The sequence below is a fragment of the Brassica napus genome, unplaced genomic scaffold (genome assembly GCF_020379485.1).
Source record: "Brassica napus cultivar Da-Ae unplaced genomic scaffold, Da-Ae ScsIHWf_1363;HRSCAF=1937, whole genome shotgun sequence".
Classification (NCBI taxonomy): domain Eukaryota; kingdom Viridiplantae; phylum Streptophyta; class Magnoliopsida; order Brassicales; family Brassicaceae; genus Brassica; species Brassica napus.
This window is the reverse complement of record NW_026014780.1, coordinates 268,829-280,937: the sequence shown is the minus strand read 5'-3', so window position 1 is coordinate 280,937 and position 12,109 is coordinate 268,829. Positions and strand designations below refer to the sequence as shown.

At 54.7% G+C, this 12,109-nt stretch overlaps 1 non-coding gene across 1 annotated transcript; it reads left to right on the top strand.

Annotated features, from left to right (window-relative positions):
- Positions 1–1,211: 1,211 nt before the first annotated feature.
- Positions 1,212–1,317, top strand: LOC125597024. The gene has a single exon (XR_007331403.1). It is a non-coding gene; the product is annotated as a small nucleolar RNA R71 (small nucleolar RNA).
- Positions 1,318–12,109: the final 10,792 nt, after the last annotated feature.

The window sequence follows — 12,109 nt, the reverse complement described above, 5'->3', positions numbered from 1 at the left end:
TTCTTTTCCTTAACCTTCTCCCTTCAGTTTCCTGATCTTCTTGAACTGGTTCTGGTGAACAATTTAAAGGGTTGGGTTTTGGTTCAGGTGGTCTAGCTAATGGTTTAGGTGGTGGTCTGAGTGCGTTGATATAGTCATTAGCGATTGAGGGTAACTGCACTCGGTATGTCAGAGGTGCCTGTCGATCGATGGGGGGTGTGTTGTGACGATCGACGTCGGACTCACTCTGTCGATCGATGGTTGGCTCAACCGATCGATCGATTTTATCATAGAAAGGGGAGGGTGGGTGAGGATGCTTAGCTGCGAATTCCTCATGAATTAGAATTCGAACCGCATTGCATTTAGTCGATTCAGCGGATGACGTCGATCGATGCAGGTTCATCGACATCGGTCGACACCATTGGGATCCGCCGAGACTCATGGAGCTTTCTATTTTGAAGTCTCGTTCCTCAAGCTTTTCATGTCTCACCACTTGCCAGAAATCATCATCTATGATGGCATTTACGTGGTGTTTTCCTTTATCAGCTCCTGCCTCTCTAACGAAAGCTTCTTGCCTCTTTATAGTCTCGCCAGTATGAACTACTTGCGTTTCAAGTTTTCTCACCTGAGTCCCTAGGGTCTCGATTTTGGTGTTCAGATTGTTGTAGGCGGAGTCTATTTTACCGTTGAAATCCACGGTGATTTGTTGTTGTCCATACAGTACTCGATCAAGCATTTCTTCGATCTTGCTTTCCTGAGTCTGGGGTGGTGGATTCTGGTAGTAGGAGTTCGAGTAGCTTTTGCTGTTGTTGAAGGGTTTTTGAAATTGAGAACTCTGGTTACTTCTTTGACCATTTCCAAAGAAGTTTCTGTTTCCGCCCTGGTTTCCAAATTTCTGGAATCCGATACCTCCGATGTAGTTCACATTTTCTTCTCCTTCCGTATCTGCTACTTCTCCTTCAGCTGAACAGACTTGCTTCCTAAGAAGCTCGTGCACCACATCTAACTTAGCTCTTACTTCGTCCATCTGTTCCTTCCCGATAGAGGCTACAGACTTCTTCCGTTCAGAGTCAGTGTTTTTGGTGCTGCTGCTGTTAGCAAGGTTTTCGATAAGTCTCACAGCTTCCAACGGATTCCGAGTAGTGAAGTTTCCATCAATCGCCGTATCAAGAGCCATTTGATACTGTAAGGCGAGACCTCGGAAGAAAGTGCTTAGCAGCTGCACTTCGTTAAATCCGTGGTGTGGACAGTCTCGCTGGAAGAACCTAAATCTAATCCACGCATCTTTGAAGGACTCTCCAGCCTCCTGCGAGAATGTGGAAATTTTGTTCCGAAGTTCTTCAGCGCGCGCCTCATCAAAGAAGTTTCGTAAGAAAGCATTCTTGATGTCGGCCCAGGATGTTAAGGATCCTGTGGGTTGCTTCCTAAGCCAGTGCATTGCTTCTCCACTCAGCGTGTATCTGAAGAGCTTGCACAGCAGGTAATCTTCGGGGACTCCTTCCATCCGAATAGCAGCGATTAAATCCTCGAACCGTTCTAGATGGTCCATAGGATGCTCGTGCGGTAACCCAGAGGAGGGTATCTGCGACACGAGAGTGTAGTATTGAGGCTTCAGCTCGAAATTCTGCTTCTGGATCTTCGGAAGTCGAATAGCTGATCTGTTGGAATAGTACTCATCTGGGCGATTGTAGTCGGCCAGTGGTTTTGATCGAGCGTCCTCGTCTACAGGTTGAGCAGCTACTGTAGCATCAGCATCAGGGATTACAGTCCCCTGAGCGTCTATTTTCTGACCTGTTGCATTACGCAGATGACCGTCCTGGTCATACAGGTTTCCATTCTCGTCCTGTGTTTGAATAATAATGTTTAACATTTTTGACGACACGATATCGATCGACGTACGCGGTGTAGTATCGATCGTTGTCGAACGATTTGGATCGATCGACGATGAAGGTCTAGTGTCGGTCGACGGTTGGTTTTGCGTATCGATCGACGACGAAGTTGTTGCGTTGAGCGATGTGGAACGTTGACCTCTATGGATGATGCGTTCCAAATGAGCAGGATCGTCTGAGAACAGCAAGTCTTTCTGATCAGTACATACAGGACGTCCGTGGGTGTCCGTCAGCACACACAGGACATTTGTGTGTGTCCATCAGCACACACAGGACGTCTGTGGCTGTCTGTGTGTGTCCGTGTGTGTCCGTCAGCACACACAGGACGTCCGTGGCTTTCCATCAGTACACATATCAGCACGTTGGTCCTTCGACTCAGCACACTGACCCTTCATGTGGACTGTTCGGGTGATTTTAGCCCACGTGGGCTGTCTGTTCAGTACAAACAAGACGTCTGTGGATGTCCACCAGCACACACAGGACGTCCGTGGCTGTCCGTTTGTGTTCGTGTGTGTCCGTCAGCACACACAGGACGTCCGTGGCTGTCCATCAGTACACATATCAGCACATTGGTCCTTGGACTCAGCACGCTGGCCCTTCCCGTGGACTGTTTGGGTGATTTTTGGCCCACGTGGGCTGTCTGTTCAATACACACAGGACGTCCGTGGCTGTCCCAGGCTGTCAATCAGCACACACAAGACGTCCGTGGCTTTCCTTGTGTATCCGTCAGCACACAAAGGACGTCCGTGGGTGGCCGTCAGCACACACAGGACGTCCGTGTGTGTCCGTCAGCACACACAGGACGTTCGTGGCTGTCCGTATGTGTCCATCAGCACACACAGGACGTTCGTGGCTGTCCTTCAGTACACATATCAGCACGTTGATCCTTGGACTCAGCACGCTGACCCTTCCCGTGGATTGTTCGGGTTATTTTGGCCCACGTGGGCTGTCTGTTCAGTACACACAGGATGTCCGTGGGTGTACGCCAGCACACACAGGACGTCCGTGACTGTCTGTGTGTATCCGTGTGTGTCCGTGTGTGTCCGTCAGCACACCCAGGACGTCCGTGGCTGACAATCAGTACACATATCAGCACGTTGGTACTTGGACTCAGCACGCTGGCCCTTCCCGTGGATTGTTCGGGTGATTTTGGCCCACGTGGGCTGTCTGTTAATTATACACAAAACGTCTGTGGGTGTCCGTCAGCACACCCAAGACGTCCGTGGGTGTCCTTCAGCACACACAGGACGTCTGTGACTGTCCGTGTATGCCCGTGTGTGTCCGTCAGCACACACAGGATGTCCGTGGCTGTCAATCAGCACACATATCAGCACGTTGGTTCTTGGACTCAGCACGCTGACCCTTCCCGTGGACTGTTCGGGTGATTTTGGCCCATGTGGGATGTCTGTTCAGTACACACAGGACGTCCGTGGGTGTCCGTCAGCACACACAGGACCTCCGTGTGTGTCCAGTCAGCACACACAGGATGTCCGTGGCTGTCCGTGTGTGTCCGTTTGTGTCCGTCAGCACAAACATGATGTCTGTGGCTGTCCATCAGTACACATATCAGCACGTTGGTCCTTGGACTTAGCACGCTGACCCTTCCCGTGGACTGTTCGGGTGATTTTGGCCCACGTGGGCTGTCTGTTCAGTACACACAGGACGTCCGTGGGTGTTCTTCAGCACACACAGGACGTCCGTGGCTGTCCGTGTGTGTCCGTGTGTGTCCGTCTGTGTCTGGCAGCACACTGAGGACAATAGTGGCTGTCCATCGGTACACATATCAGCACGTTGGTCCTTGGACTCAGCACGCTGGCCCTTCCCGTGGACTGTTTGGGTGATTTTTGGCCCACGTGTTCTGTCTGTTCAGTACACACAGGATGTCCGTGGGTGTCCGCCAGCAGACACAGGATGTCTGTGGCTGTCTGTGGCTGTCCGTCAGCACACACAGGACGTCCATGGCTGTCCATGTGTGTCCGTGTGTGTCCTTCAGCATACACAGGACGTCAGTGGGTGTCCGTCAGCACACACAGGACGGCTGAGTGTGTCTGTCAGCACACACATGACGTCTGTGTGTGTCCGTGTGTGTCCGTCAGCACACACAGGACGTCCGTGGCTGTCCATCAGTACACATATCAGCACGTTGGTCCTTGGACTCAGCACGCTGACCCTTCCCGTGGACTGTTCGGGTGATTTTTGCCCACGTGGGCTGTCTGTTTAGTATACACAAGACGTCCGTGGGTGTCCGCCAGCACACACCGGACGTCCGTGGCTGTCCGTGTGTGTCCGTGTGTGTCCGTCTGTGTCTGTCAGCACACACAGGACGTCCATGGCTGTCCATCAGTACACATATCAGCACGTTGGTCCTTGGACTCAGAACGTTGGCCTTTCTCGTGGACTGTTTGGGTGATTTTTGGCCCACGTGGGCTGTCTGTTCAGTACACACAGGATGTCCGTGGGTGTCCGCCAGCACACACAGGACATCGGTGGCTGTCCGTAAGCACACACAGGACGTTCGTGGCTGTCCGTGTGTGTCTGTGTGTGTCCGTGTGTGTCCGTCAGCACACACAGGATGTCCGTGGGTGTCCGTCAGCACACACATGACGTCCGTGTGTGTCTGTCAGCACACATAGGACGTCCGTGGCTGTCTGTGTGTGTCCGTCAGCACACACAGGACGTCCGTCGCTGTCCATCAGTACACATATCAGCACATTGGTTCTTGGACTCAGCACGCTCACCCTTCCCGTGTACTGTTCGGTTGATTTTGACCCATGTGGGCTGTCTGTTCAGTACACACAGGACGTCCGTGGGTGTCCGCCAGCACACACAGGACGTCCGTGTCTGTTCGTGGGTGTCCGTGTATGTCCGTCTAAGTCCGTCTGACACACAGGACGTCTGTGTCTGTCCATCAGTACACATATCAGCACCTTGGTCCTTGGACTCAGCACGCTGGCCCTTCCCGTGGATTGTTTGGGTGATTTTGGCCCACATGGGCTGTCTGTTCAGTACACAAAAGACGTCCGTGGGTGTCCGCCAGCAAACATAGGACGTCTGTGGCTGTCCGTGGCTGTCCGTCAGCACACACAGGATGTCCGTGGCTGTCTGTGTGTGTCCGTGTGTGTCCGTCAGCACACACAGGACGTATTTGGGTGTCTGTCAGCACACACATGACGTCTGTCAGCACACACATGACGTCTGTCAGCACACACATGACGTCTGTGTGTGTCCGTCAGCACACATAGGACGTCCGTGTGTGTCCGTCAGCACACACAGGACGTCCGTGGCTGTCCATCAGTACACATATCAGCACGTTGGTCCTTGGACTCAGCACGCTTGCCCTTCCCGTGGTCTATTTGGGTGATTTTGGGCCACGTGGGCTGTCTTTTCAGTACACACAGGACGTCCGTGGGTGTCCGCCAGCACACACAGGACGCGCGTGGCTCTCTGTGGCTCTCTGTCAGCACATACAGGACGTCCATGGCTGTCCGTGTGTGTCCGTGTGTGTCCGTCAGAACACACAACATATCCGTGGCTGTCCATCAGTACACATATAACCACACAAGTCCTTGGACTCAGCACGCTGGCCCTTCTCGTGGATTGTTCGGGTGATTTTGGCCCACGTGGGCTGTCTGTTCAGTACACACAAGACGTTCGTGGGTGTCCGTCAGCACACACAGGACGTCCGTGGCTGTCCATCAGTACACACAGGACGTTCATGGCTGTCCATGTGTGTCTGTGTGTGTCCGTCAGCACACACAAGACGTCCGTGGGTGTCCGTCAGCACACACATGACGTCTGTGTGTGTCTGTCAGCACACACAGGACGTCCGTGGCTGTCCGTGTGTGTCCGTCAGCACACACAGGACGTCCGTGGCTGTCCATCAGTACACATATCAGCACGATGGTTTTTGGAGTCAGCACGCTCACCCTTCCCGTGGACTGTTCGGGTGATTTTGGCCCATGTGGGCTGTTTGTTGAGTACACACAGGACGTCTGTGGGTTTCCGCCAGCACAAACAGGACGTCCGTGTCTGTCTGTGGGTGTCCGTGTATGTCCGTCTGTGTCCGTCTGACACACAGGACGTCCGTGGCTGTCCATCAGTACACATATCAGCACGTTGGTCCTTGGACTCAGCACGCTGGCCCTACCCGTGGACTTTTTGGGTGATTTTGGCCCACGTGGGCTGTCTGTTCAGTACACACAAGACGTTCGTGGGTGTCCGTCAGCACACACAAGACGTCCGTGGGTGTCTGTCAGCACACACAAAACGTCCATGGCTGTCCGTGTGTGTCCGTGTGTGTCCGTGTGTGTCCGTAAGCGCACACAGGACGTCTGTGGCTGTCCATCAGTACACATATCAGCGCATTGGTCCTTGGACTCAGCACGCTGACCCTTTCCGTGGACTCATTGGGTGATTTTGTCCCACGTGGGCTGTCTGTTCAGTACACACAGGACGTCTGTGGGTGTCCATCAGCACACACAGGACCTCCGTGTGTGTCCGTCAGCACACACAGGATGTGTGTGGCTGTCAGTGTGTGTCCATGTGTGTCCATCAGCACACACAGGACGTCCGTGGCTGTCCATCAGTACACATATCAGCACGTTGGTCCTTGGACTCAGCACGCTGACCCTTCCCGTGGACTGTTCGGGTGATTTTGGCCCACGTGGGCTGTCTGTTCAGTACACACAAGACGTCTGTGGTGTCCGCCAGCACACACCAGACGTCTGTGGCTGTCCGTGTGTGTCCGTCAGCACACACAGGACGTCCGTGGCTGTCCATCAGTACACATATCAGCATGTTGGTCCTTGGAATCAGCACTCTGGCCCTTCTTGTGGACTGTTTGGGTGATTTTGGGCCCACGTGGGCTGTCTGTTCAGTACACACAGGACGTCCGTGGGTGTCCGCCAGCACACACAAGACATCCATGGCTGTCCAACAGTACACACAGGACGTTCATGGCTGTCCATGTGTGTCTGTGTGTGTCCGTCAGCAAACACAAGACGTCCGTGGGTGTCCGTCAGCACACACATGACGTCTGTGTGTGTCTGTCAGCACACACAGGACGTCCGTGGCTGTCTGTGTGTGTCCGTCAGCACACACAGGACGTCCGTGGCTGTCCATCAGTACACATATCAGCACGATGGTTTTTGGACTCAGCACGCTCACCCTTCCCGTGGACTGTTCGGGTGATTTTGGCCCATGTGGGCTGTTTGTTGAGTACACACAGGACGTCTGTGGGTTTCCGCCAGCACAAACAGGACGTCCGTGTCTGTCTGTGGGTGTCCGTGTATGTCCGTCTGTGTCCGTCTGACACACAGGACGTCCGTGGCTGTCCATCAGTACACATATCAGCACGTTGGTCCTTGGACTCAGCACGCTGGCCCTACCCGTGGACTTTTTGGGTGATTTTGGCCCACGTGGGCTGTCTGTTCAGTACACACAGGACATCCGTGGCTGTCCGTGTGTGTCTGTCAGCACACACAGGACGTCTGTAGCTGGCCATCAGTACACATATCAGCACGTTGGTCCTTAGACTCAGCATGCTGGCCCTTCCCGTGGATTGTTCGGGTGATTTTGGCCCACGTGGGCTGTTTGTTCAGTACACACAAGACATCCTTGGGTGTCCGTCAGCACACACAAGACATCTGTGGGTGTCTGTCAGCACACACAGGACGTCTGTGGCTGTCCGTGTGTGTCCGTGTGTGTCCGTAAGCACACACAGGACGTCTGTGGCTGTCCATCAGTACACATATCAGCGCATTGGACCTTGGACTCAGAACACTGACCCTTCCCGTGGACTGTTCGGGTGATTTTGGCCCACGTGGGCTGTCTGTTCAGTACACACAGGACGTCCGTGGGTGTCCATCAGCACACACAGGACCTCCGTGTGTGTCCGTCAGCACACACAGGATGTCTGTGGCTCTCCGTGTGTGTCCATGTGTGCCCATCAGCACACACAGGACGTCTGTGGCTGTCCATCAGTTCACATATCAGCGCATTGGTCCTTGGACTCAGCACGCTGACCCTTCCCGTGGACTGTTTGGGTGATTTTGGCCCACGTGGGCTGTCTGTTCAGTACACACAGGACGTCCGTGGGTGTCCATCAGCACACACAGGACCTCCGTGTGTGTCCGTCAGCACACACAGGATGTCTGTGGCTGTCCGTGTGTGTCCATGTGTGTCCATCAGCATACACAGGATGTCCGTGGCTGTCCATCAGTACAGATATCAGCACGTTGGTCCTTGGACTCAGCACGCTGACCCTTCCCGTGGACTGTTCGGGTGAATTTGCCCACGTGGGCTGTCTGTTCAGTACACACAAGACGTCTGTGGTGTCCGCCAGAACACACCAGACGTCTGTGGCTGTCCGTGTGTGTCCGTCAGCAGACACAGGACGTCCGTGGCTGTCCATCAGTACACATATCAGCATGTTGATCCTTGGAATCAGCACGCTGGCCCTTCTTGTGGACTGTTTGGGTGATTTTTGGCCCATGTGGGCTGTCTGTTCAGTATACACAGGACGTCCGTGGGTGTCCGCCAGCACACACAGGACGTCCGTGGCTGTCCGACAGCACACACAGTACGTTCATGGCTGTCCGTGTGTGTCTGTGTGTGTTCGTCAGCACACACATGACGTCTGTGTGTGTCTGTCAGCACACACAGGACCTCCGTGGCTGTCCGTGTGTGTCCATCAGCACACACAGGACGTCCATCGCTGTCCATCAGTACACATATCAGCACGTTGGTTCTTGGACTCAGCACGCTCACCCTTCCTGTGGACTGTTCGAGTGATTTTGGCCCATGTGGGCTGTCTGTTGAGTACACACAGGACGTCCGTGGGTGTCCGCCAGCACACACAGGACGTCCGTGTCTGTCTGTGGGTGTCCGTGTATGTCCGTCTGTGTCCGTCTGACACACAGGACGTCTGTGGCTGTCCATCAGTACACATATCTGCACGTTGGTCCTTGGACTCAGCACGCTGGCCCTACCCGTGGACTTTTTGGGTGATTTTGGCCCTCGTGGGCTGTCTGTTCAGTACACACATGACGTCCGTGGGTGTCCGCCAGCACACACAGGACGTCTGTGGCTGTCCGTGGCTGTCCGTCAGCACACACAGGACGTCTGTGGCTGTCCGTGTGTGTCCGTCAGCACACACAGGACGTCCATGGCTGTCCATCAGTACACATATCAGCATGTTGGTCCTTGGAATCAGCACGCTGGCCCTTCTTGTGGACTGTTTGGGTGATTTTTGGCCCACGTGGGCTGTCTGTTCAGTATACACAGGACGTCCGTGGGTGTCCGCCAGCACACACAGGACGTCCGTGGCTGTCCGACAGAACACACAGGACGTTCATGGCTGTCCGTGTGTGTCTGTGTGTGTTCGTCAGCACACACATGACGTCTGTGTGTGTCTGTCAGCACACACAGGACCTCCGTGGCTGTCCGTGTGTGTCCATCAGCACACACAGGACGTCCATCGCTGTCCATCAGTACACATATCAGCACGTTGGTTCTTGGACTCAGCACGCTCACCCTTCCTATGGACTGTTCGGGTGATTTTGGCCCATGTGGGCTGTCTGTTGAGTACACACAGGACGTCCGTGGGTGTCCGCCTGCACACACAGGACGTCCGTGTCTGTCTGTGGGTGTCCGTGTATGTCCGGCTGTGTCCGTCTGACACACAGGACGTCAGTGGCTGTCCATCAGTACACATATCAGCACGTTGGTCCTTTGACACAGCACGCTGGCCCTACCCGTGGACTTTTTGGGTGATTTTGGCCCTCGTGGGCTGTCTGTTCAGTACACACAAGACGTTCGTGGGTGTCCGCCAGCACACACAGGATGTCCGTGGCTGTCCGTGGCTGTCCGTCAGCACACACAGGACGTCTGTGGCTGTCCGTGTGTGTCCGTCAGCACACACATGACGTCTGTGGGTGTCTGTCAGCACATACAGGACGTCTGTGTGTGTCCGTCAGAACACATAGGACGTCTGTGGCTGTCCATGTGTGTCCGTGTGTGTCCGTCTGCACACACAGGACATCTGTGGCTGTCCATCAGTACACATATCAGCATGTTGGTCCTTGGAATCAGCACGCTTGCCCTTCCCGTGAACTGTTTGGGTGATTTTTGGCCCACGTGGGCTGTCTGTTCAGTACACACAGGACGTCCGTGGGTGTCCGCCAGGACACACAAGACATCCGTGGCTGTCCGACAGCACACACAGGACGTTCATGGCTGTCCGTGTGTGTCTGTGTGTGTCCGTCAGCACACACAAGACGTCTGTTTGTGTCCGTCAGCACACACATGACGTCTGTGTGTGTCTGTCAGCACACACAGGACGTCCGTGGCTGTCCGTGTGTGTCCATCAGCACACACAGGACGTCCATGGCTGTCCATCAGTACACATATCAGCACGATGGTTCTTGGACTCAGCACGCTCACCCTTCCCGTGGACTGTTCGGGTGATTTTGGCCCATGTGGGCTGTCTGTTAGGTACACACAGGACGTCTGTGGGTGTCCGCCAGCACACACAGGACGTCTGTGTCTGTCTGTGGGTGTCCGTGTATGTCCGTCTGTGTCCGTCTGACACACAGGACGTCCGTGGCTGTCCATCAGTACACATATCAGCACGTTGGTCCTTGGACTCAGCACGCTGGTCCTACCCGTGGACTTTTTGGGTGATTTTGGCCAACGTGGGCTGTCTGTTCAGTACACACAGGACGTCCATGGCTGTCCGTGTGTGTCCGTGTGTGTCTGTCAGCACACACAGGACGTCTGTAGCTGGCCATCAGTACACATATCAGCACGTTGGTCCTTGGACTCAGCACACTGGCCCTTCCCGTGGATTGTTCGGGTGATTTTGGCCCACGTGGGCTGTTTGTTCAGTACACACAAGACGTCCATGGCTGTCTGTGTGTGTCCGTGTGTGTCCGTAAGCACACACAGGACGTCTGTGGCTGTCCATCAGTACACATATCAGCGCATTGGTCCTTGGACTCAGCACACCGACACTTCCAGTGGACTGTTTGGGTGATTTTTGGCCCACGTGGGCTGTCTGTTCAGTACACACAGGACGTCTGTGGGTGTCCGTCAGCACACACAGAACGTCTGTGGCTGTCCGTAGCTGTCCGTCAGCACGTACACGATGTCTGTGGCTGTCCGTGTGTGTGTCTGTGTGTGTGTCCGTGTGTGTCCGTCAGCACACCCAGGACGTCTGTGGGTGTCCGTCAGTACACACATGACGTCCGTGTGTGTCCGTCAAAACACAGGATGCCTGTGGCTGTCCGTGTGTGTCTGTGTGTGTCCGTGTGTGTCCGTAAGCACACACAGGACGTCTGTGGCTGTCCATCAGTACACATATCAGCGCATTGGTCCTTGGACTCAGCACACTGACCCACAGACGTCCTGTGTGTACTGAACAGACAGCCCACGTCGGCCAAAATCACCCGAACAGTCCACGCGAAGGGCCAGCATGCTGAGTCCAAGGACCAACGTGCTGATATGTGTACTGATGGACAGCCACAGACGTCCTGTGTGTGCTGACGGACACAGACAAACACACACTGACACATACGGACAGCCACGGACGTCCTGTGTGTGCTGGCGGACAACCAAGCACGTCCTGTGTGTAATGAACAGACAGCCCACATGGGCCAAAATCACCCAAACAGTCCACGGGAAGGGTCAGCGTGCTGAGTCCAAGGACCAACGTGCTCATATGTGTACTGATGGACAGCCACGGACGTCCTGTGTGTGCTGACAGACACACACGGACAGCCACGGACGTCCTGTGTGTACTGACGGACACACACAGACGTTCTGTGTGTGCTGACGGACACCCACAGACGTCCTGTGTATACTGACGGACACACACATACACACATGGACACACACAGACAGCCACGGACGTCCTTTGTGTGCTGACGGACAGCCACAGACGTCTTGTGTGTTCTGGCGGACACCCACGGACGTCCTGTGTGTACTGAACAGACAGCCCACGTGGGCCAAAATCACCCAAACAGTCCACGGGAAGGGTCAACGTGCTGAGTCCAAGGACCAATGTGCTGATATGTGTACTGATGGACAGCCACGGACGTCCTGTGTGTGCTGACGGACACAGACGGACACACACGGACAGACACGAACAGCCACGGACATCCTGTGTTTGCTGGTGGACACCCACGCATGTCCTGTGTGTACTGAACAGACAGCCCACGTGGGCCAAAATCACCCGAACAGTC